General features: G+C 38.5%; 1 long non-coding RNA gene across 1 annotated transcript; it reads left to right on the forward strand.

The window, feature by feature from the left end:
• The first annotated feature begins 3,605 nt into the window (after nucleotides 1-3,605).
• LOC144198470 (uncharacterized) lies at nucleotides 3,606-20,639 on the forward strand. The gene is made up of 4 exons (XR_013326718.1): nucleotides 3,606-3,689; nucleotides 15,373-15,485; nucleotides 19,849-19,953; nucleotides 20,029-20,639. It is a non-coding gene; the product is annotated as an uncharacterized LOC144198470 (long non-coding RNA).
• Nucleotides 20,640-20,934: the final 295 nt, after the last annotated feature.

A 20,934-nucleotide genomic window follows, 5' to 3' on the forward strand; every position in this document is an offset into this window, starting at 1 on the left:
CTGCCTGGTGGGGGGATGGGGCGTGTCTTGGGGATGCATTGAACCAGCTGTCTCAAGAACATGCACACAATATTCAACCAAAACAGCCATAACAGGGTCAATATGGGCTCCATTAAACAAAGAATGCAAACCTCAAAGAACATTAAAGGATTACCTTGTCTGTTGTTTTTCATTCCCACTATTGTCATATGTCATACTGACAAGACTTTCTGTGTATGTGAGGGTCTGTGTGTGCAGCAGTAGGATTTATGGGGAACGGTGCTCTTTTTGATTTTGATGGCGTCATTCACTGCATGCAGTAGAGCCACAATATTTTCATTGCGGTTTGCACTTTGGGTTTTGTGGATTCTGAGCTGCTCTTCCTGTCACAATGGAAGAGATTTGTAGAATCAGCAGTATTTGCATCCATATGTCTAATTCTGCTATCTGGGGCCTCTTTCAGCACCACGACAGACCGAAGTATCGCATCATTGCAGATGCTGCCTAGCTCCACATCTCGATCTTCAGCCATATGTTGGGGAATCCAAAAGAGACTACAGGTTTGACTCTATTTCTGCCCATTTATCAATCTTCTTTACTGCTTATCCTGTTTATGGTTGAAGGTGTTGAAGTCCATCCCATCTACTAGACTATGGATTGGTCACCGAAAAATGACAGACCTGATTTGCTAAAACCTGTCTGTATGTAATTGGACATGTACGATGAAGCAAGTCACTTAAACAGTGCCAGCAAATCAGTTCTTTGCTTAACAAATGAACGTAGGAAGATTTCAAATTGTCCCCTGAATCCTTAAATATTTCTAAAAGTGGCCCACGGTGACAAAAAGTTCATGCAGACATGATAGTGCTTAACTGTAGAACTGTAGGGTTGTCCAATCAATGGAAATTAGAATTATACCAAATAAAACACCAGTCATCAGACTACTGCCAACCCTCTGTCTCCAGTCTTCACACACTTCATCCATCCCTTTTTAAAATGTCACCCTGATCAAAGGCATGCGTCTGTGAGTAGTTTTGGGCAATGAAGCAGGCAGCTGGCGCACTGCATGTGGGTGAGTTGAGTTAGACCCGTAACTGCTGGACTCCACATGAAATTAAGTTTGAACCTCACACTCCCAACAAGGGGAAATCCTATGACCCATCAACCAAGTATTCTCATCGCACTTCCTCACCGCCCCCCAAAAGTTTGGATTTGTATATTAAAAACCAGGCTGTGTGTAATTATAAAAAATTACCCTCTTTCTTGGTTTCCAGACTCATTGAAGTGCAGAAAGTTCTTGGCTTAAAACTGCCCCTTGAGTGAGTCATCAGCTCAGTGAAACTCCCAAATATCATCATGAGTCACATGTAATTCATTTAGATATTTTAGGATCCATCAATATTTTTCTTGTAGATGCTCCAAAGGACATCAACTGAATTGATTTTATTGTTTTCCCTGGTCCTTTCACATTTTACTTGTTCGGTTATGATATGATTCATTTAACGATGGCATTACTTCTCTCATGGAAATTGTTGAGAAATCACAATATATTGCACCATTTTAAAAGTTATTTGCAACAAAATCCAAGCCGTGAACAATGGCTATAACGATTAAACAATTTTTGGCATGGTAAAATTCAGCATAATTTTGTCATTGTTTGGGACAGACTTTGGTGTTGTACTTAAATCAACAAATCTACAATGGAAGAGAGTGATTGGCTACCAGCCTAGGGTGTAATCTGTCTTTGACATTCAGTCAATTTTAATTGGATGTCATCAATTTTTTTGTGGCCTTTTAAACTAACTACCACAACACATAATGTGCTCTGGTATGGCAATGAATGAGTTAAGCAAATGATTCAAGTTTTTAATAGATTCCACCATAGTGACTATTGTTCTTGTTGAAAACATTGATGGGTAATTCTGGCTTTTTGGAGAACAGCGAGTTATACAAATGTTAAAAAAGTATATGATCAAAACGAGGAAAACTTAAGTCCATGTGTAAGGATTATAGGTAGGGTTAATAGCTCTGTGAAGGGCGTGTGTGTTACAATGACAACAATAACAATCTCATGGCTCGGATAATAATTATTGTGAACTAAACAGTACATGGAGTGTTTTGTTATAGGCCAACTCAGGTTTCTATTATCCAAAGCTGACCATGACCAAGCCGTTACAGTGTGTGTCGGTGTGTGTTTGCATGCGAGGAGATCGTTTGTCAGTCAACACAATCGTTAGAAGTCAGCATGAGTGTGCCGATATTTACTCCTCCCAAGAAGTTCCACACCACACTTCATCAGCTGACCCTGACAGTTGGGAGTGAATGAGAAGGGTTTGGACAGTGACCTCAGATAGGTGTTTAATGGGCGTGGTGAGTGGAGGATTTTCCTCCTAACGTGAATGGAGGTTTATTGTGAAAGCTCCTGCAAACTTTGGACATTATGAGTGTGGTCTGGTCGAATACGTGGGGGATGACGTTTTATTGGCAAACATTACTGTGACACAAGCAGTAAGAACCGGGAGTGTCACTTTTACTGTAAGATGTTATGCTGAACTGACCAACATTTGGTTTGGCTGGGAGCCTGGAAGATATTTCAATGGACATATCTTCATAATGTGTCAAATGTCATTTTGCAGAATGTTTGAAATGCTTCATTTTATGAACTGAGAATCTGGTTTTTACATCAAAAATATGTCTAATGTATTCATCGCTTGCTCTCACCTTTTGCAGAACTGACACAGGAATGATGATGGAGCTTTGAGCAGTTCCCAAGCCTTTGACAGTGAACTTGTGATCCTGGATGAAGTAAGAGTTTAAAATATTTGCTTCAAAAATCGCTGTAGCGATGGGGACTACACAGTATACCATTGGTTGGTTGGAATTAAATATAGATCCATTCATGTTGAGAAGTGGGTTTGATGACACATACTTTTTATTAAAAGTAATTGTGGCCTCAAGTTGGTATCATTGACTCAATTAACATTAGCAAAGCAACACTTTGCACCTTTGAGTTGCTCACAGGGAAATAACCCACCCACCCATGCCCATGCCTGATTCATTGTTAACCTCACAAACTGTATTAGTCCTCGCACCACCAGCTGCATGTGTGTACTTGGATGTGCGTGTGTATTTTCAGCTTTATGTCAGTGAAGAAAACCCTATGCACCCCGACAGATGACACAGTCGGACATGTCCCTTAACGGGGGACTTGTGGGAGAAAGGGTGCTGTCAAGATGGCTTTTTGTTAGTAAAGTGCCACAAGGGACTTTTACAGTCACAGAAGTGAACTCATAGAACACTTTCAATGGATGAAATAACCAATGTCTTCAATGCAGACAATCGTGCAAATGTACATATATAATTGACATTGCCATGTTATATTGTAGGTTTATATTTTTTGAAATAATGCATTTTAGAAAACTGAACTTCCATCTTCTAAAACATTATGTTAACCTGACCAACATTTTGTTTGGCTAGAAGCCTGGAAGCGTTTTAAACAGGCAACTTAAAGAAATATATCATGTTTCATTTTGCAACCAATTTAAAAACACCTCATTTTGCAGCAGAGAATCTGTGTTTTACATCAAGAATGTACACATAATGCATTTACCATGTTCTCACCTTCCTGCAGAAAACCTGAAAAAAATGAGAGTGGAACTTGGAGAACTTCACAAAAACATTGATGTCCGAACCTGTTCAAACTGGATAAGGTGAGAATTCTAAATTAAATTATATTAAATTCAAAGAGTTATAATAATCTTTTGCATTAACAACCACGTTTAAGATGGTCTGACAACTTACTAAATTAATTCACTCCAGAAGTGGTTTCGTATCTTTTTAAATTCATTTACCATCTACATTTGATTAAAATATATATGCAAATGTATGTGCGCAAAAAAAGACCGAAGATAATAATTTATTCAGTCATTAAAATGAATAAGAAATGTATAGTAATTTTTCAATTGGGTGGAATTGTGAGTGGCAGCTGAGTAAACAGACGCATGTGTACACACTAGGCTTACCGTAACCTGAATATTTACCATGTAGAAGAATTCATAAGTAGAGGGAGGACTGTAGTAAACTACAATACGTTTTTACATCAGATTTTGTTTCACCACTCTTCTTAGCCATTGAGTTTTTTGTGTGTGTGCTTCATAATGTGGACTGGGTTCAGTAGTACATGAGAAAATTACTTTTTTGCGCTGCAGTACTACTCCTATTGCTGGAAAATCTGTCAAGTGATGGATATGATATACTGCATATCCTTTGGTAAAATTCCCTTGTAATTTCTCATAAGGACGTGTTCCCACAGTTTTATATCCATCATCAGATGTCCATCAGTAGTGGTAAGGCAAAGGAATTTAAGATGCCAGGAAAAAGGGCTGCGTGCGAGTGTTGGAACTTGACACAAACAAGGTGTGTTTCTCTTCAGCTTTGTAGAAGTACACGAGTGTTGAAAGTCGGGCCATGTTTGACATGCGATGCCCAAGGTTGAACGAGTTATGCGTTCTCAGCAGATGTGTTCATTGTGTTTTTGTGGCAATCGGCAGCAAGGCCTACAGTGGAGGGGGGACTGCAATGGTAATGCCTCATGACAAGGTTATATAGAGTTGACCTGATCCCCAACTTTCTCCTCTTTTTTTTCTTTTCCACATCGCTTTCTTTGTCTTTCTGTGAGCTCAGTTGACAGAATTTGTGTGGAGGGAAAATACCTCACGGTGGTGTTTTTCTGTGTCACTTTGAAACGTCATCATTTAGCCGCAGACGTTTGTGCCAGTTGTCGTCAACGTTGATTTTTTTTTACCAACTGTTTGTTTTATGAGGTTTTACACATTCAAGTTAAAGTACGTTATATATTTTGAATTGAAATTAGACAATTTAGGCATAGTGACCATGTTGGTTTACAGTGCTGCCATATTGCTGAGGCTTTGAATATGGATTACAGCCTTTCTATTTGAAGCATGCATTAGGCTTCTTGTGCTTGTGTCCTCCAGATATTCGGGCTCAACCCCACTGTTAAAGGACGTGTTGGGTTAAATAGGCGTGAATTTAAATGTGAATGGTTGCGATTTAGTTGAAATACACTCTGGCTTTCCCGTGAGCCCAAACATAGTGGTAGGAAATTTACACATTTAATAATGCGATTTATATCACCATAAGAGCTCTTATAATCATTTAATGCAATATATTCATAGAGAAAGTAATCACTTCTTAAACTGCCCCCAGGAATGATTGTCACATCGTGCCTTGCAATTGGCTAGTGACCAATTCAGGTTGTCCCCCGCCTACTGTCTGTGGTTTGGTCGAGATTGGCTCCAGCACCCACGCGACCCTTGTGAGTCAAAGCGGAATGAAAAAAAATGGATGAGTGAATGAAAGGAATCGGTTCAGTTCCACATCACTGCAAATTAAACTGTATGTAACAAAGTGGTTGAGAGAGTAAAGTAAGACAACCATGAGTCTTAAGGTCAATTCTAGGGTCACAAAGCACATGTGTATGTCATTTAAAAGAGAGGGCAAGTAAATTAGACTCCTAATCAACTGCTTTAAGACAGTGGAAGACCTCCAGAACATTAATTGAAGGCAGGTGTGCTTGGCAAGAACATCAATTTGGTGACCTCAGTCTGGATAGAAAAACAACAAAAGAACAGAAGAAAATTGTTATCTGTGACCAAACTTTTACCCTTGTTATTGTCACTAAGTCCTTGCTTTATGTCACTCTATTAAGCATTTAATCCATCCATTCATTCATTTTCCTTACTGCTTATCCTCACAAGGGTCACTAGGCAAAGTGCTTTGACGTAGACGGAAAGCATTGAAAGGTTTTGGAAGTCCCTATTTTCTGTGTTTGTGTGTTGTCCAGGGTAGCGACGGTGAACAAATGTACTTCACCTTGCTACTGGCAAGACGTTGGTTACTGTGAGCATCAATATGGCCTTTTGTGAGGTCATGTGCGTGTACATTCCTGAAGCGCAACCATCAGGCGGTCCCCGCTAGCTGCATTTTTCTCGCTTTTCTCCCAAGCTTTAAAAGCAGCGTGTAAGACTTGACGTCTGACTTTGAGGCAGAGAGGGCAGAAGGAATACACGGTGAGAAAGCGTGAAAGAGGCGTGAAGGAGGCGTAATTGATAGCTGTAGAAATACGAAGTTTGTTGGAGGCGGAACATTGTTTAGATTCCATTGAGAACACCTACCAAGATCTTATAAGTTTACAAAAAAATGCCATTAATCTCTCTACTATCTCATACACTAAATATTCAATTCACATATTTACTCACAACAGCTGTTGATGAATGTTTCTTGCAGTTAAACGCCAGAATGGTTGATTTTTTTTTTTTTTTTTTTTGCCCTCAAAAGGACCTTTTGGTTGTTTAGCGGCTTGACTTAAGAATTCCTCACCTGGCTCTTCTTTTTTTCCGCCTCTCCTCTATGGATCTGGATATTATTAATGCGATAAAGAGTTTTTGTTTCCACCCTCTGCTGGTTTGTAATAAAATCTTTATGTAAACATAGCAGAGTGGTCCGCAGTAGACATGACACAGATCCTTGTCTTCTTCTCTCATTAACATCTTTTGGCTTTTACACCGTGATGGAACCGTGTAGTACTACAGCGATATTCTTCACACAAAACATGTGGATAAACATCATTTGCCTTCTCATCTGCTCTTCTGTTTTTCTATTACTAGTCCGTTTGTATGTAGAAGTACAAAATACGGTAGTAAAACCAGATTTTGATGTGTGTTGGCATCTGACTTTTTAATCCAAAGTCCAACAGGCCAAAATAGCTCAATTTAAATGCATTTTATTTTTGGTTTTCCATAGTTTAATGTGAACAGGCACAATTGCTTTTATATGCACAATACCCAAGCTGGGAAATCACTTGTGAGACTTTTAATAGGAATTCCTACTCACTTGAAATTATATTGCATTTTTTAACATTACCTGAATAAAGAAGTTATTCACTTGTTCTGCGAATATTCGTCATTTCCTGACTTTATTGTCAGGCAGCTGTCCTTGTGTGTGTGATGTTAAGTACTAGCAGATGATAGCTCACTAATAATATGTAACAACACCCTTGAGTAGTTCAAATAATGTCCACACACGTGCCTTTTTTTTTTTTACACATTCTTTATATTTTTCCACCCATTTGTAACAAAACGAGGAGTAAAAAGGTGCCAACAGTCCTAAAAACCACAGGGAAATTTCATTTTATAAATCCAAGAGTGAATAGCAGCCGTTGCAATGACACTAAAAGCAAAGTGAGTGTAGTCAAATAAAGTTTCTTTTTAGCCATATAATTTGCACCTTAATGTCCATAACACCTTATCAGAAGACAAACTGTTGGGTAGAAAAAAAGTAGCACTTAGCTATTTCATTTTGTTTAAGTAGGTAATTCCCCAGAGCGTCTTAATGTCGCTCAGGTCAGAGTGTACCAGGGCTATTTGGAATCAATCTTCAGCTCATGTGCATGTTTTTTTTGGGTTTGTCTTGTATGGGAAAGTGGGCATGCATGACTGTGTACACACAACATACAAGCATATCACAGACAAAGTGTACTTGGCAGTAGCGGTGGTTCTCATAATATTGTTTCATTGCTGGCATATTTCTGTCGCTCCTAACACACGTCACCGTTTGTTGATGCTAAGGCTGGAATGGAATGATGTGTGTGTCTGTCTGAGTGTGTGTGTGTTTGTGTGGGTGTGTGGGTGTGTGCAAAAGGGCGTGATTAATGTGACAAGTCTTGGGCAGTTCGAAGTCATCTCTAAACATATCTATATTTATTTGAACATGCACAGGCTTTGATTTGTGGGAACTTTTATAGAAGTTCTATTACTTTCATATGTCTTACTCTTTTCTGTTATTTCTCTCTCTTGCTCTTTCTATCTCTCTCTTCGTTCACCTTAAATTATCCAGTTACATTTATGCTATTCACAATTTGCAACCTGATTAAATATCATTAGTTTTGGAAAAGATTGTTTTAAATGCATCAAAGTTTGTGTACTGTTTATGTTTTCTCTTTCGAATTGTTTGAGTAGGAATTGACTGACTTTTGCTGAACTTCCACTGTTTTCTCCAGCTGGTTTCCTCCCACATCTCTAAAAAAAACATGTATGATAGGTTGGTTGAACACTCTAAACTAAAGTAAATTGCCCCTAGGTATGAGTGTGAGCATGAGTGCTTGCCTTTCACCTTCAGCCCTGTGATTGGCTGACAACCAATTCAGGTTGTCCCCCGCCTCGTGCCCGAAGTCAGCTGGGATAGGCTCCAGCATCCCCCACGATCCTTTATGAGGAAGGATAAGCCCTACAAATGAATGAATGATTTTTTTTAACCATTACAGGGCACTCATTTAACTCATTGGGTTAAAGATCATTGAATAGCTATCCAACTGTAATGAGCACTGTCCCCGAGAGCGTTGATTATGGTGAGCTTTTGTGTTAGGAAATATAACACATCCATTTTAGTTTAGCTCTTTTCCAAAAAAACGTGCTGTTTAAATGATGTCCCGACTTACGCACGCACACCATTCCCACGAGTTCACTAAGCCGCCCACATATCTAATCCCAGGATGTTTGGTGAGACAAAGAAAAGTTATACCCTCCATGTTACAAAAGCACTCTGGCTGCCATTCACATTGGGAACAGTTGGAGTTGCACACAGTTTAGGGGAGCAAAAAGCATGAGCCCCACTTGAGTTTATTTTCCTTGCCCCAACTACAAGCCTGATTGAAATGTTAATACAGCAGAGAGAGCTGCCATTGCCTGTTCTCCATGCAGATATAAATGTGCTGTGCAAGAGAGTGCAGGAATGACAAAAAGAGCAGAAAAGCGAGTGTGAGTGTAAAGAAGTGGGACAAAGAGACTGGAATGTGGGAATAAGCAGTAAAAACACGGTAGGCCTACACACCGTGTAATCGCCAGAGTAATCCTTGTAAAACAAGCCCGTGGAGGTGTGTTTGCTCCTTTGAATGAAAAAAAAATACAAGCGGAGATACTGCTTTCGTCCTGGGAGAGAAAAAATGAAGCAATGCCTTATTGTTTGTTTGTTTGCCATGTGAGCCTGGTTAAATTGTCTTAATATTTAGGGCTTTGTTCTGCAAAGGACACTCTTTGTGTAAAAGTGCTTTGTTCCTCTGCAGAGTGATGTCAGATATGAAAAAGGTGCACTTTGTGTGTGCTTTACTGCCCAGGTGGGGTTTGGGTGCCTTGCTCAGGGACAGTCCAGAAGAAAGAAATGGAATTTGTCCAGAATCCAATGGCCTTTTTACTAGTCTTCTTCCCCTGTGAAGAATAGCGGGAGGCTTAAAGTTATTGTTAGATGGGTAAAATGTTTTGGTCAAGGAAAAAAGGATTGTTTTTTATGTGATTGGAGTATTAGAGGGACAACATTTTTCTTTTAATGAACTGGTTGATGCACAATGTGGGATGTTTCAGAAGGGTTACAGTGTAAGAAATTGTAGTAAACGATATGAAATTAGAGCTATCTTTTTGTTGTGTGTGAGTGAAATATATGCATTAGTGTAGAATAAGAATTAAGTGCAGGGTGAACAGTCTAATTTGGATTATTTGTTTTTCAAATCCGACCTGGGCCTCCTTCAGATGGGGATATAAATCGAATATGTATGCGCAAAGGGATTTTGGTCAGCATGAAAATCGATATTTCTGGACTGTGTGTGTGTGTGTGTGTGTGTGTGTGTGTGTGTGTGTGTGTGTGTGTGTGTGTGTGTATAGCCAGCAACATGCCAGGAAAATTGTGTATTTTAATGAGAATTTTGGCTGTCTTTCATTTCGTTTATTTAAAGCTACACACCCCAAAAAACAGAAATAAGCATCGTACCCTCCAGTGTGAACGCATCTTTATGCATGCATTTCATCTCTCCAAATTCTGAAGAATTCTACAAATGTTATCACAAAAAATATTCTCATTGGCTGATATACAAACTCCTCAAAGTTTTGCTACTTGTTCTCTTCATGCAGTCTTAACAAGCACTAACAACCCTTCCTTAAGAACATATATGCGTACATTTTGCACACCACACCACACCATTGCAGTGTTTGTGTCAATGCTGTGCCCTCCTGTGCTGAGGGAGGGCCGTCAAGGGTAAAATCTCGCACTGCCGCATTAATTGGTTGAATTTAATCTCCGTGAAGCTCAGTGGATTATTAATCAAGCCGTATTGGAGGAATAGATTTGCGGCGCTGCATTAAAATCCAAATTCCAGTCTTGATCAATGTTCCTTTTGTTGCCTCTTGGTGCCATTGACCTTTTTAGTGGAAATGGCCTGGCGACAATGTCTGCCTCACAATACGTTCATATAAAACACATGCATATGCTTATATAGGATAGGCAGAGGGCCACGCTAATGCGGAACTCACCAATGTGAACGCGAACAAACATCTTGATTGCGCTATTAATCATGCATGAATGCCTGCGCGCATACAAAATCATGCACCACGCCTCTGGGTTGTTGAGCAAATTAATTAGGCCAATGTTCAATAGGCTCTTAGCTTTAATGAATAGAAATGCAAAAAGGAGGGACAGCATGATAGAGCTAAGAAGGATGTACGGTAGGGTAGAGAATAAATGCTGTTTATCAATCTTTCTGGCTCGGCTGCAAAATTAATACATCTTCTTTGGTGGACCAACACTCTCTGCTAATATTTTACTTTTCTTGGGTTAGTCCCTGGCTGGGAAAGTCCCTATTCTTCAAAGCCAAGGTATAAATGTGTGGTACTTAACATTTGGTAACACAAATATAACGGGCGATTCCATGGTTAAAGGGATTAACCGAAATCTTTTTAGGAACTGACACCAATTAAAGAACATTATTTCAGAACCGTCGAGTCTCGCCAACATGAATTGAGGGAAATTCTGGTCTCGTTATTTTTTGTGGATTTTCAATGAAAGTAATATTTCCACTGAATTATTTCCATGATGTACATTTCTTTTTACGATAACTATACAAAGTTTTGACTGTGATTAGTCACTGCTCTTCCATCTTTTTCACATTTAAAATTTAGCTATTTTGTTTCATCATTATTTTATATTTTATATTTTATATTTCATTCATTATTTTCTTAAAGATTTTTATCTATATGTATATATATGCATATATATACATCTCCTATATATATATATATATATATATATATATATATATATATATATATATATATATATATATATATATATATATATATATATATATATATATATATATATATATATATATATATATATATATATATATATATATATATATATATATATATATATATATATATATATATATATATATATATATATATATATATATATATATATATATATATATATATATATATATATATATATATATATATATATATATATATATATATATATATATATATATATATATATATATATCCTACATATATATGTATATATATACACATCTCCTATATATATATGAATGAATATATTCTATGTATTTGTGCCTCTTTGTTTGTCACCTTGCCAAAAGTGCAGACATGCGGGACATACATGACCTTTTTGTGTGCGCGAGCATGTGATTCGATGTGGATGTGGTATGTGAATGCACATGCCCCTTCTTTGTTTGTGGAGTTTCAAAATGTGTGTGTGTGTGTGTATGTGCGGGTGTGTGTTTTCGAGCGATGTCAGACAACTGTGTGGTTCACATTAGACGTGTTTGATGTCTCCATCTGAGTCCTCCATCCTCCTACTTCAACACTACTGTTTGATCTGCGCCAACCTACTCCTGATCATTCCGCCTTTGTTTGCGCGCAAAGATACTTTCCCTTTTGTCCGTCTTTCACCCACTTGTTGTCACTCAGCACGCGTGTGCGTGCCTGCAGGTTCCAATGCCTTTTGTTCCACTTGCAGATGTGACGGAATAAAATGAGGAGAAAAAAAGTCAACGTTGTATTACGTCTGTCTAGCTCTCCTTTTGGCCCTCAGCCAATGTTTTGGGGGAATTTTTGGAATTATGTTGAGGGAAAACATGAGTTATAAAGGCAGACTTTTTTATGATCCTGGTCAGATTTACCAGAAACAAACTGTTGAGACTGAACAAAAATGTGGACTTGCACTTTTATCCGCTGCTTGTTGAAATATTTGGAGATATCTCGCTAATGTGCTGGTTTAGTCACAGCATCCATCTCTTACAAGAGTCAGTCTGCAGGCAGATGGAGAAGCTAATCGAATGAAATCCAATATAAGAGCTACATAAAAGTATAAAAGAAATAATGGGCAGTTTTGATGGATGAAATAAGAATGGTATTCATTTAGCAATATAGAGGGTGTAACTAATATTATAGAGTTTTTGGTGGATCTCATCCAAAGGTTGTCTTTTTTGTGAGGTGTTCGTTGACTTTACGATGTACAGTTGTAACCTGGATAGTGTTTATAAAATCTGGTTATATTATGCTTTGTTGTTTCAGGCAAGGCAAGCATTTATAATAGATTCTGATGACTATTGATGTCATCTTTGCATATTTTTCCTCTTTTAAATCAAAATTAACGATGAAGGCATATACTACGTGCTTGAAATATAATGCAAGGTTATGAAAAGACTGCATAAGTTTACTGAGTACCCCTAAAATATTCATGATGGTGTTGTCATTGTCTTTTCCATAGCAACAATGAAGTCTAACTATTGTTTTCAAAACTGGACATCTCCTGTCAACCAGGGAGTTTGGGATAAATGGGTCGTCATGGTAACATGTGTAGCTCTTTGTCTCGCTGATTTTAAGGTCTGATTAAACTGTAAAATGTGGGGCTGGTGGTTCTTTGGTGGTCTTCAGAGAACAAAAATTCAGAAAGCAATTATCCAGTGGTCCATGGTTGACAATTGCAGCTCCCCAGCAGCAGGGGGTGTACACGCGTGTGCTCCTTGACTGTTTCACTTGCAGTTTCAGACCTCACACTGTCTAGGAGTAAGTAAGTAAAGCATGTATACCCTAATAGTGATATTCCTCTCCTCTAAAGCAACAGATGGAAAGTGCTTTCACTTATTGGTGCTGCTTGTCTTGTCCCTTTCAGGCGTCCAGCCACCTCTCATTTTACACAGTAGAGAACTTGTGCTGATTAGATGGGATGCAATTAGGTCATAGAACGTTGACATTAATGGAAAGCAGCCTTTTTGTCCCGTGTGTTCACGATTCCCGTGAGCTTGAAAAGAGGCCTGTTAAACTTTATTAGCGTGAGCAAAAACTTTTAGGGTCCACGATACGCTGGGCCAAGAGAGAATGAGCCACTAACACAACAACAAGGAACTATTGTTTGTTGTATTGAAGCCATAGTTTGTTCAGAGTGTAGGAGCATAATGAGGATCTTAGATAAGACCAAATTGGACACTAACTGATACACTTGTCAAGAACAAAGATATTGTTGAAGAGATATTTTTTGTTGGTTTAGGACTACTCTGATGTGTTAGATCCAAATATTTTCATGGCTTTTCCCAATTTGGTCAACCATTCAACTATCCTTGTATCTACTTTTTTGGTTGTTTTTTTTTTTATTTAAAAAAAAAGACTTATTTCAGGGGGTTTGTAATATCCTTATAAAGCCTTTTTATAGGGCAATCTGCCAGATGAGTGGTTAGCATGTCACCCACACATTCCTGGGGTTCTGGGTTCAACCCCAGGTTGGTCCTTACTTTGTGGAGATTGCATGTTCTCCATGGGCTTGTGTGGATTTTCCTCGGGTACTCCGGTTTCCTTCCACATTCCAAAAACATGCATGGTAGATGGGTTAAACACTCTAATGCGATTGGCTTCCACCAATTAAGGGTGTCCCCTGCTTTGTACCTGAAACCTCCTCACAGATAGACCGATTTTGTTTGATTGTTATATCTAATTAGGCATCCCGTGAGTGTAGATGCCAAAGACCATACTTCAAGTTCAGATAAAAACGACCACAAGAACAGCATTGGATCTACTGTGGCTTTTTATGATGTCAAAGTAGATTCCGGATCTGGGTCTATTCAACTTTTTACTGCATCCTGCGGGAAGAAACTGACATCCGGCTAACATTAAAGAAAAAATGCAAACTCAAAACAGCTAAAGGTTAAATGTAAGGAGTTCCCTGCTTGTAGAACCTCTACGGATTTGATTTTAAACCTTCGCAACATGACATCGCTGCCCAGATGGGCGGCAACATCTAAAGAAAGAAATAATGTTCAAGTTGCTTTCTCAACGTGAACAAACACAGGTGTCATAGGTTACCAATATCATATCTTTCCATGCCTATATTGTTATAAGTTTGCCAGTTGTGTGACTCAGGGTCCACATGTGGAAGTCTGCATACCCAAAGGCCAATAAGTCTCCTCAGCATCTGACTGATATCGCTCTGCACACTTGCCCTGATCTGGAAATAATCATTTCCTGTGATTTGGGAATAACATGTCATGGACATTAAACTCTTGTCTGTTTTCATTCATCACAAACGACGTTGCACATGTTTGTGTGTCTTTTCCATTCACCTTGAATGACGTGGACTTACTTTGCTACGGGACCGTCTTATGCTTCATTTTGACGTGTTTAGCCTGCTTTGGGGTGAATTTTATTCTTGGTCTACCTCACTATCTAAATTGTTTCCAGATTGTTTGTTTGGAAATTTGTCGAGTTCTCGACATATGACCAGGATCGCAGCCAATGAACCCCCCCCCCCCCCCCCAACACACACACACACACACACACACACATACAAAAGACATGTAAGGAGACACGCAAACATTTTAAGAGCTTTACTTGGTTAATCCATCATTGATGTCTGATGTCTTCCTGTATGTTGTGTCTTAGAAAGTACAGTATGTATGGGATCTAAATTGTTAACCAAACTAAAACCATATTTATTTTCAATTACCCCAAGAGGAGAGAGGAAATAACTTTTTGATGGTATTTGGCACATGGACTGTAAGTCGCATGTAAACTTAAATTAGGTAAGAAGTTTTGATCGCAGCTCAATGGTTAGCGTGTCGACCTCTCATTGGGGGAACTGGGTTCAAATCCAGGTCAGTCCACCTGTGCGGAGTTTTCCCCCGAGTCGGTTTTCTCCGGGTACTCCCACATTCCATCCAAAGACATGCATAGCAGTCTGATTGGACACTCTAAAATGCCCATAGGTATAAGTGTGAGCGTGAATGGTTGTTTGTCTCCTTGTGCCCTGTGATTGGCTGGCTAGCAATTCAGGATGTCCCCTGACTCTGACCCAAAGTCAGCTGGGATTGGCTCCAGCATCCCACGTGAATATAGTAAAGATAAGGCGGGTCAGGAAATGAGAAATGAGTTTTTTTATTTTATTTCTATTGATTTGACTTTTCAAATAAGTTCTGGATTTGGGCGATCATGAAGGCCAGTTTTACTAAGTGCCATCTGTCCCTTTAAATAGGTGTCTGACAGTAATTGCCTGGACCTGTCTTGGCTTCACTTGTCTGGTGCCAAGCTGCAATCTTAGGAAGACACGGGAACGATGGAGGTCAAGGTCAAGAACCCTGACATTTGGTATGTACAAAGCCGGTCAAAGGTCAAAATATTACAGCAGTGCAGTGGTTTAGTGTTGCTCGAACTTCCTCTCACATCGCAAAAATATCCTTGTCAAGTATACTGATGAGTCTCAAATGTTCATTGGTGTGAATTTCATGGGATTGTTTGCCTACATGTGTCATGTGATTAGTCACTTAGCTATGTCACCGCTCCTGATTAATAGACAAATACTATAATAAATGGATGCAAATGCATATTGATGCAGTAAGATTGGATGATTGACCTTTAATCCTGTCAAAGACAGTGATTACCACAGTGTACAGCTTTACAAAAGTTAACATTTAAGACCTCTATAGATATTATGGTCATTTAAAAAAAGCCTTATAGAGTCATATGTATTAGATTGCATTTACATTTCTAATAATGAAATTTAAAATGATATTTCTGACTACACCTGTCAAAAGACTTGAACTTTTCCATCCATTTGCAGTCTTATTGTCCTCGCAAAGATGGCTGTACACACTCATTTTTTTCCTTTGCTACCCACACGCCAAAAGAAACCCCTTTCTGATAGTTGTCTGCATTGTCGTGAAAAAGAAAGGTGAGAGCGGCTCTGTTTACTTCCCATTTTATCTTTTTAGCTTATCTACCTCTTCATGCTTAGCCCTTTTTTTTTGGTAATCTCTCAGCATCCTTTATTTTCCTCTTTTCTTTTATCCCAGGGATGGTCTCAAGTGACACTTTCACAGTCCATCCTTCTTTCATGCTGCAGTAGCTACTCCGAGAATAAAAATATTAGCCTTTCATTTAGGTGACCTCTCCAGCTGTGCATGGGCGCATCGTGTTTCATAGAGGTCACATCATATAGTCACAGCGGGAACTTCATTTTCCATCGTCCAGTTCACGCTGAGTCAAGTCCATCTTCGCACCTCTGCAATGAGTTGTTGTGTGACGGTTGTGTGTTGACCTAATGATGGTTTCTGCACTAGAAGAAGATATTATGGGATGTGGAGTGAGAATGGAGTGGCTAGCTAGAAGGGGATTTCCTTACTTCACCCTGCAATCTATTGTTTTTATAGAGAAACCTGGTCTAAGTTTGTTTAGAAATAAAGAACGACAAGCTCAGTAGTCATTCACACTAATAAGCAGATATTTTTTATGGTGGTCTGACATCACTCCAAAAGTATTGAGTATTCAATGCTTGATATGGAATAGGTGGATACAAGATGATTTAATGCATAAATGAGGTGTTTTCTGAATTTAAGTTGTCATCTGGGTTTAGTAGAGATGTAAACCAATACGTTTCTTTTCATCTTGTTCTCATTTCTTTTGTTATTTTTTGCATCTCCCTTCATAGTCCTCACTTTTTTTCCCTCCACTCTTTTTTTTCTTAGTTGGTCAAAGTTAAGACTGGGAAAAGTCCATGCACATGTGTAGGTTGATGACAGTAATTGCGCCCGCATTAAATTTTATGAAAAAAAACTAAATTGGTGTTATCAAAGGTGTCGTATTTATGTTTGACGTTTCTTACTATAGTTGTAAAGGAGAATTACACAAAATGTTAAAATCCTTTGAAAGGCTAAAGACTTCCCCTTTGGTGCTTCAAGGTTATCATTGTGTGTGTTTTGATCAAACGTACTGGCGATATTATGCCTGCATAAAACTTTAGTCTTAGAATTAATTTCCTCTCGAGAGACCGGCTGTTTTATGGCTGACATTTAGCTAATATTTCTTCTCATCTTGTTATTACGAGCAATCCATCATTTTGAATCATCTTTGGTGACATTCTGAAAAAAAAGCTATTGACACGTCTCTTCCCATGCGTTAAGATTTTTAATCATTAAAATCCAGCCTCAAAGCTGCGAATATTAATTGCAAGTTTTAACTTTTTGGAATAAATGCTTGCATTAAATGTAATTTTTAATTTGCTTTCTAGTATATTTAAGTTTTACGCCAAATGTGTTTTTTTTTATATGTGCAGTTAAAATCGACCTATATCACTCCGACATATAAATGCATAAAGTTGAGTGAGGGCATACTAGTGTTGTGTACTTGTGTGTGTGTGTGTGTGTGTGTGTCTTTGTATGTAAGACTTTCTGTAATGCAGACCTTTAAAAGGTTTGTGCATGTGCATTAAATGGGATATCCTGGAAGGCGAATGTCAGTCTTTGATGCAAAGCTACCCAGCATGTAACCTCCACTTCAATCAGCATCTGTACTACAAAACAGAGACAGATGTACACAGGTCATATCTAACTCATTTGTTCTGCCTGTCACTATAAATCACCGATATAGCTAGAGGAACAACCATGTATTATTTGTTGTAGTGCATAAATAATACCTTTCTAGCTAACTAAAAAAGAGAATTGAAAAAAAATAATGTTGAGTGCCCATAGAATATCCTCTGGATGGACAGTTGGCCATTTAATCAGTTAAGGGTCCAAAGTGTGGAACTCGTGGTGAAATCTGACACCATATCCTTAACTGGGAACACATACACATGCATGTCATAACTGCCCTCCTGCTGTTGAGACCTCAATTAACCCTAAAACCTGACAGCAGAGAGACAAAGCAGGCATCGCATCGAAGGACTGGGAGGATAAGAGGAGCGATTGGATGACTCCATGAAGAACGATGAAGAGATCATGGGTGACCTTCTCTCATTCGGACCCCCGTCAACCCTTGAGAGGCGCTTGCGGCCAAATGGAAAAACAGAATTCAGTAGTTGGATTTAGACAATGACGGACTGAGTCGGCTTTACAATTGCTACAAAAGCCACTAGCCTGGAGGGGTGCTAAAATATGACCGGTCTCCATATAACTGGAGAAAAGGGAGCTCTTTTGGGGACGTTTTACAAAAAGTAGAAAATGTCCTACAGCCCTTTGCTTGTGTGTGAACATGACCTCGTAGATGCAGTGACAAGGAGGAAGTTGTTAAGGAAAGCAGCTGTAAGTAGGAATGTGCACATTTGCTACTCTAAGAGGCTCTTTGTTTCATCTGTCCTTTCTCATAATGTTGACAGAGAAAAGAACTTGTTCCCCATTAGTTCGCTGGCATCATCCTTCGGAGTTCATTTAAATGTAGTGTGTGGGTGTTCAAGGACAATATTGGAGACATTTTATTTGGACACCTGCTCATTACACCTAGACCAGGGGTGTCAAACTATTTTTTTGTCGTGAGCCACGTGGTAGTTTCAACTAGGCTGCCAAAATTAATCGAATAATAGATTGACAGCTTTCTTGCTCGTTCTAATCGATAAATCATTTTTGGACATTCAAATTAGTACAAGTTGTTTGCAATTATTGATTTAAAATGAGGAAAGACAGGAAATTATCTGCAATCTTCATTTGAATTTCATCATAAAATAGAAAGTTGACACTTATCATTTACTTTCTTGGGCCACACAAAATGATGCGGCGGGCCTAAATTGGCCCGCGGGCCGCCACTTTGACACCTACATGAAGGTCTTTAGATCTAAGATGTATAACAATCTAAGAGAAATCAAGCGGATACAGAATGCATCAATTGAAAGCTAAATATTTCATATAATATGACATTAAAATAAATGAACAGGGTTATATTACGTAGCCTGTACAAAATATTTTGTGAGAAGGGAAGCAAAATATTTTTGTGCTTTGCCCAAAGGTGGCACGACCCTAGTCACCAATGCTATCAAATAACATGAACTCTATTTTCGTGCCCTAGTGCAAATCTGGTCTTGCACATTGTTGCACTCCGTGAAGAGGCATTTTGGAGCAGGTGTTGGTAATTTGGTGGAAAACCAAAGCCAGGTGCATTTTAAAGAGGGAATCTTGCAATGCTTTACTTGCCATCATTTGGCAATCCATTCGCAGCCAATCAGCTACTACCTATTCAATCCCTTTAAATCTCTTTGTTTACGTCCACTCAATTCGAAGCACACGGAGAGGTATATTAGATCTGCGCTGTGAAGTGGGCACTTGAAGAGACTCCGAATCAATGTGTAAATATGTTATTTACAATTATGCTTGTACAGACAAATGCATATTAGCACCACAAGACTGGTTGTAGTGTGTGTTTGTGAATGTCTACCATTGCACGTTGACTTTTTCAGCCTCTCCACTGGACTTATTGATTTTTCCCGCAATGCTCTTTCTTCATCCTACACTTCCTGTATTTTCCCTGTTCACACTACTATATATCCTTACATATTCTAACTTCATGTTCCTTGCTCTCCAGTATTGAGCCCTTTTGTTATATATCACCTATTTCTTCACTATACATGTTTTCTCCCCCTCCTATTTCCTCTACTTAAAGCACCTTGCTGTTTCTCCGACCTGTTCATCGTGCTTCGTGTGTCTCGAATGATTTATTTACACATGAACTACTCACACTCTCTTAGGACACGGGTCTCCACACACCAGCCTTCACATCATCTGACAGAAAAGAGTCGTCTCGTATGAAGACTCATCTCCAGGAGAGCAGTGATTTATACAGCACGTCAGAAGTTAAGACCCATGTCTTAACCGCAGCTTACATGTGCTATAACTCATTCACTCACATTTGCTTGTTACTCTCCTAGGTATACACATCAAAGATGGAAAAACAGCCCAAAAGTATCAGTGAGAAATAATTGTTTTGCTCCTATACACACCTCTACAGCAGATAAAAGAAAAAAAACTGTGGCAAACGTGAGATAACTATTACAAAAGAAAAGGTCAAAAGTCTTCGGCACATTCGCACTTTGGCATTATATTTGATGCCTGCCCAGAGCAATATTAAAAAATAAGACAAAAGCTCAACAGATTTAAATATATCATCCTTATCAACTGACATTATTGGGTCCTGTGAGGTGAATTTAACATGTAATTGATACAATAAATAATGCCATTACTGATATGGTGCACAATGAAAACTAAATTGGCATGGCTGAACATCGAGGCTGAGATCTGATGCAGCAAAATGAAGCAAACATCCACAATTGCTTCCTTGATGCAGTGCAGCCAAGAGAAACATAGGCAATGGAGAGGCACTGTTTATTTAAGTAACTAGCTCCATCTAGTTTATAGCTGAGAAAAACAACAAAAGGTAAGCTCATATTAAGCCTTCAATGATATTTTCATATAATAATAATCATAATTTTGGCACCCCTGGTCGAGTAGCTTGATTATTTATTTATTTGTTTGCGAGTTTAGAGTAGAGTAAGAAAGTCTATATTTGGGAAAGTTAAACATTGTAAAAAAAACATTCAAATACAAACAAGTCAACAAATATCTCAGGAAAAAAATTTAACTATTTGGCTTTCTCTGTTAATTTGGTATTGCACTAAGATTTAAACATTAAAACTTCTAAAAATAAAAGAGCATGTCCAACAGTAATAAATAATTATATGTTTACTCACTATTACGTGCCTGACCGATCTACAGTTTTAAAGCTTTGTATAAAAGTTTTTCTTACATACAATCGTGTCTCAACCAATGGAAATTTT

The sequence above is a fragment of the Stigmatopora nigra genome, chromosome 6 (genome assembly GCF_051989575.1).
Source record: "Stigmatopora nigra isolate UIUO_SnigA chromosome 6, RoL_Snig_1.1, whole genome shotgun sequence".
Lineage (NCBI taxonomy): Eukaryota > Metazoa > Chordata > Actinopteri > Syngnathiformes > Syngnathidae > Stigmatopora > Stigmatopora nigra.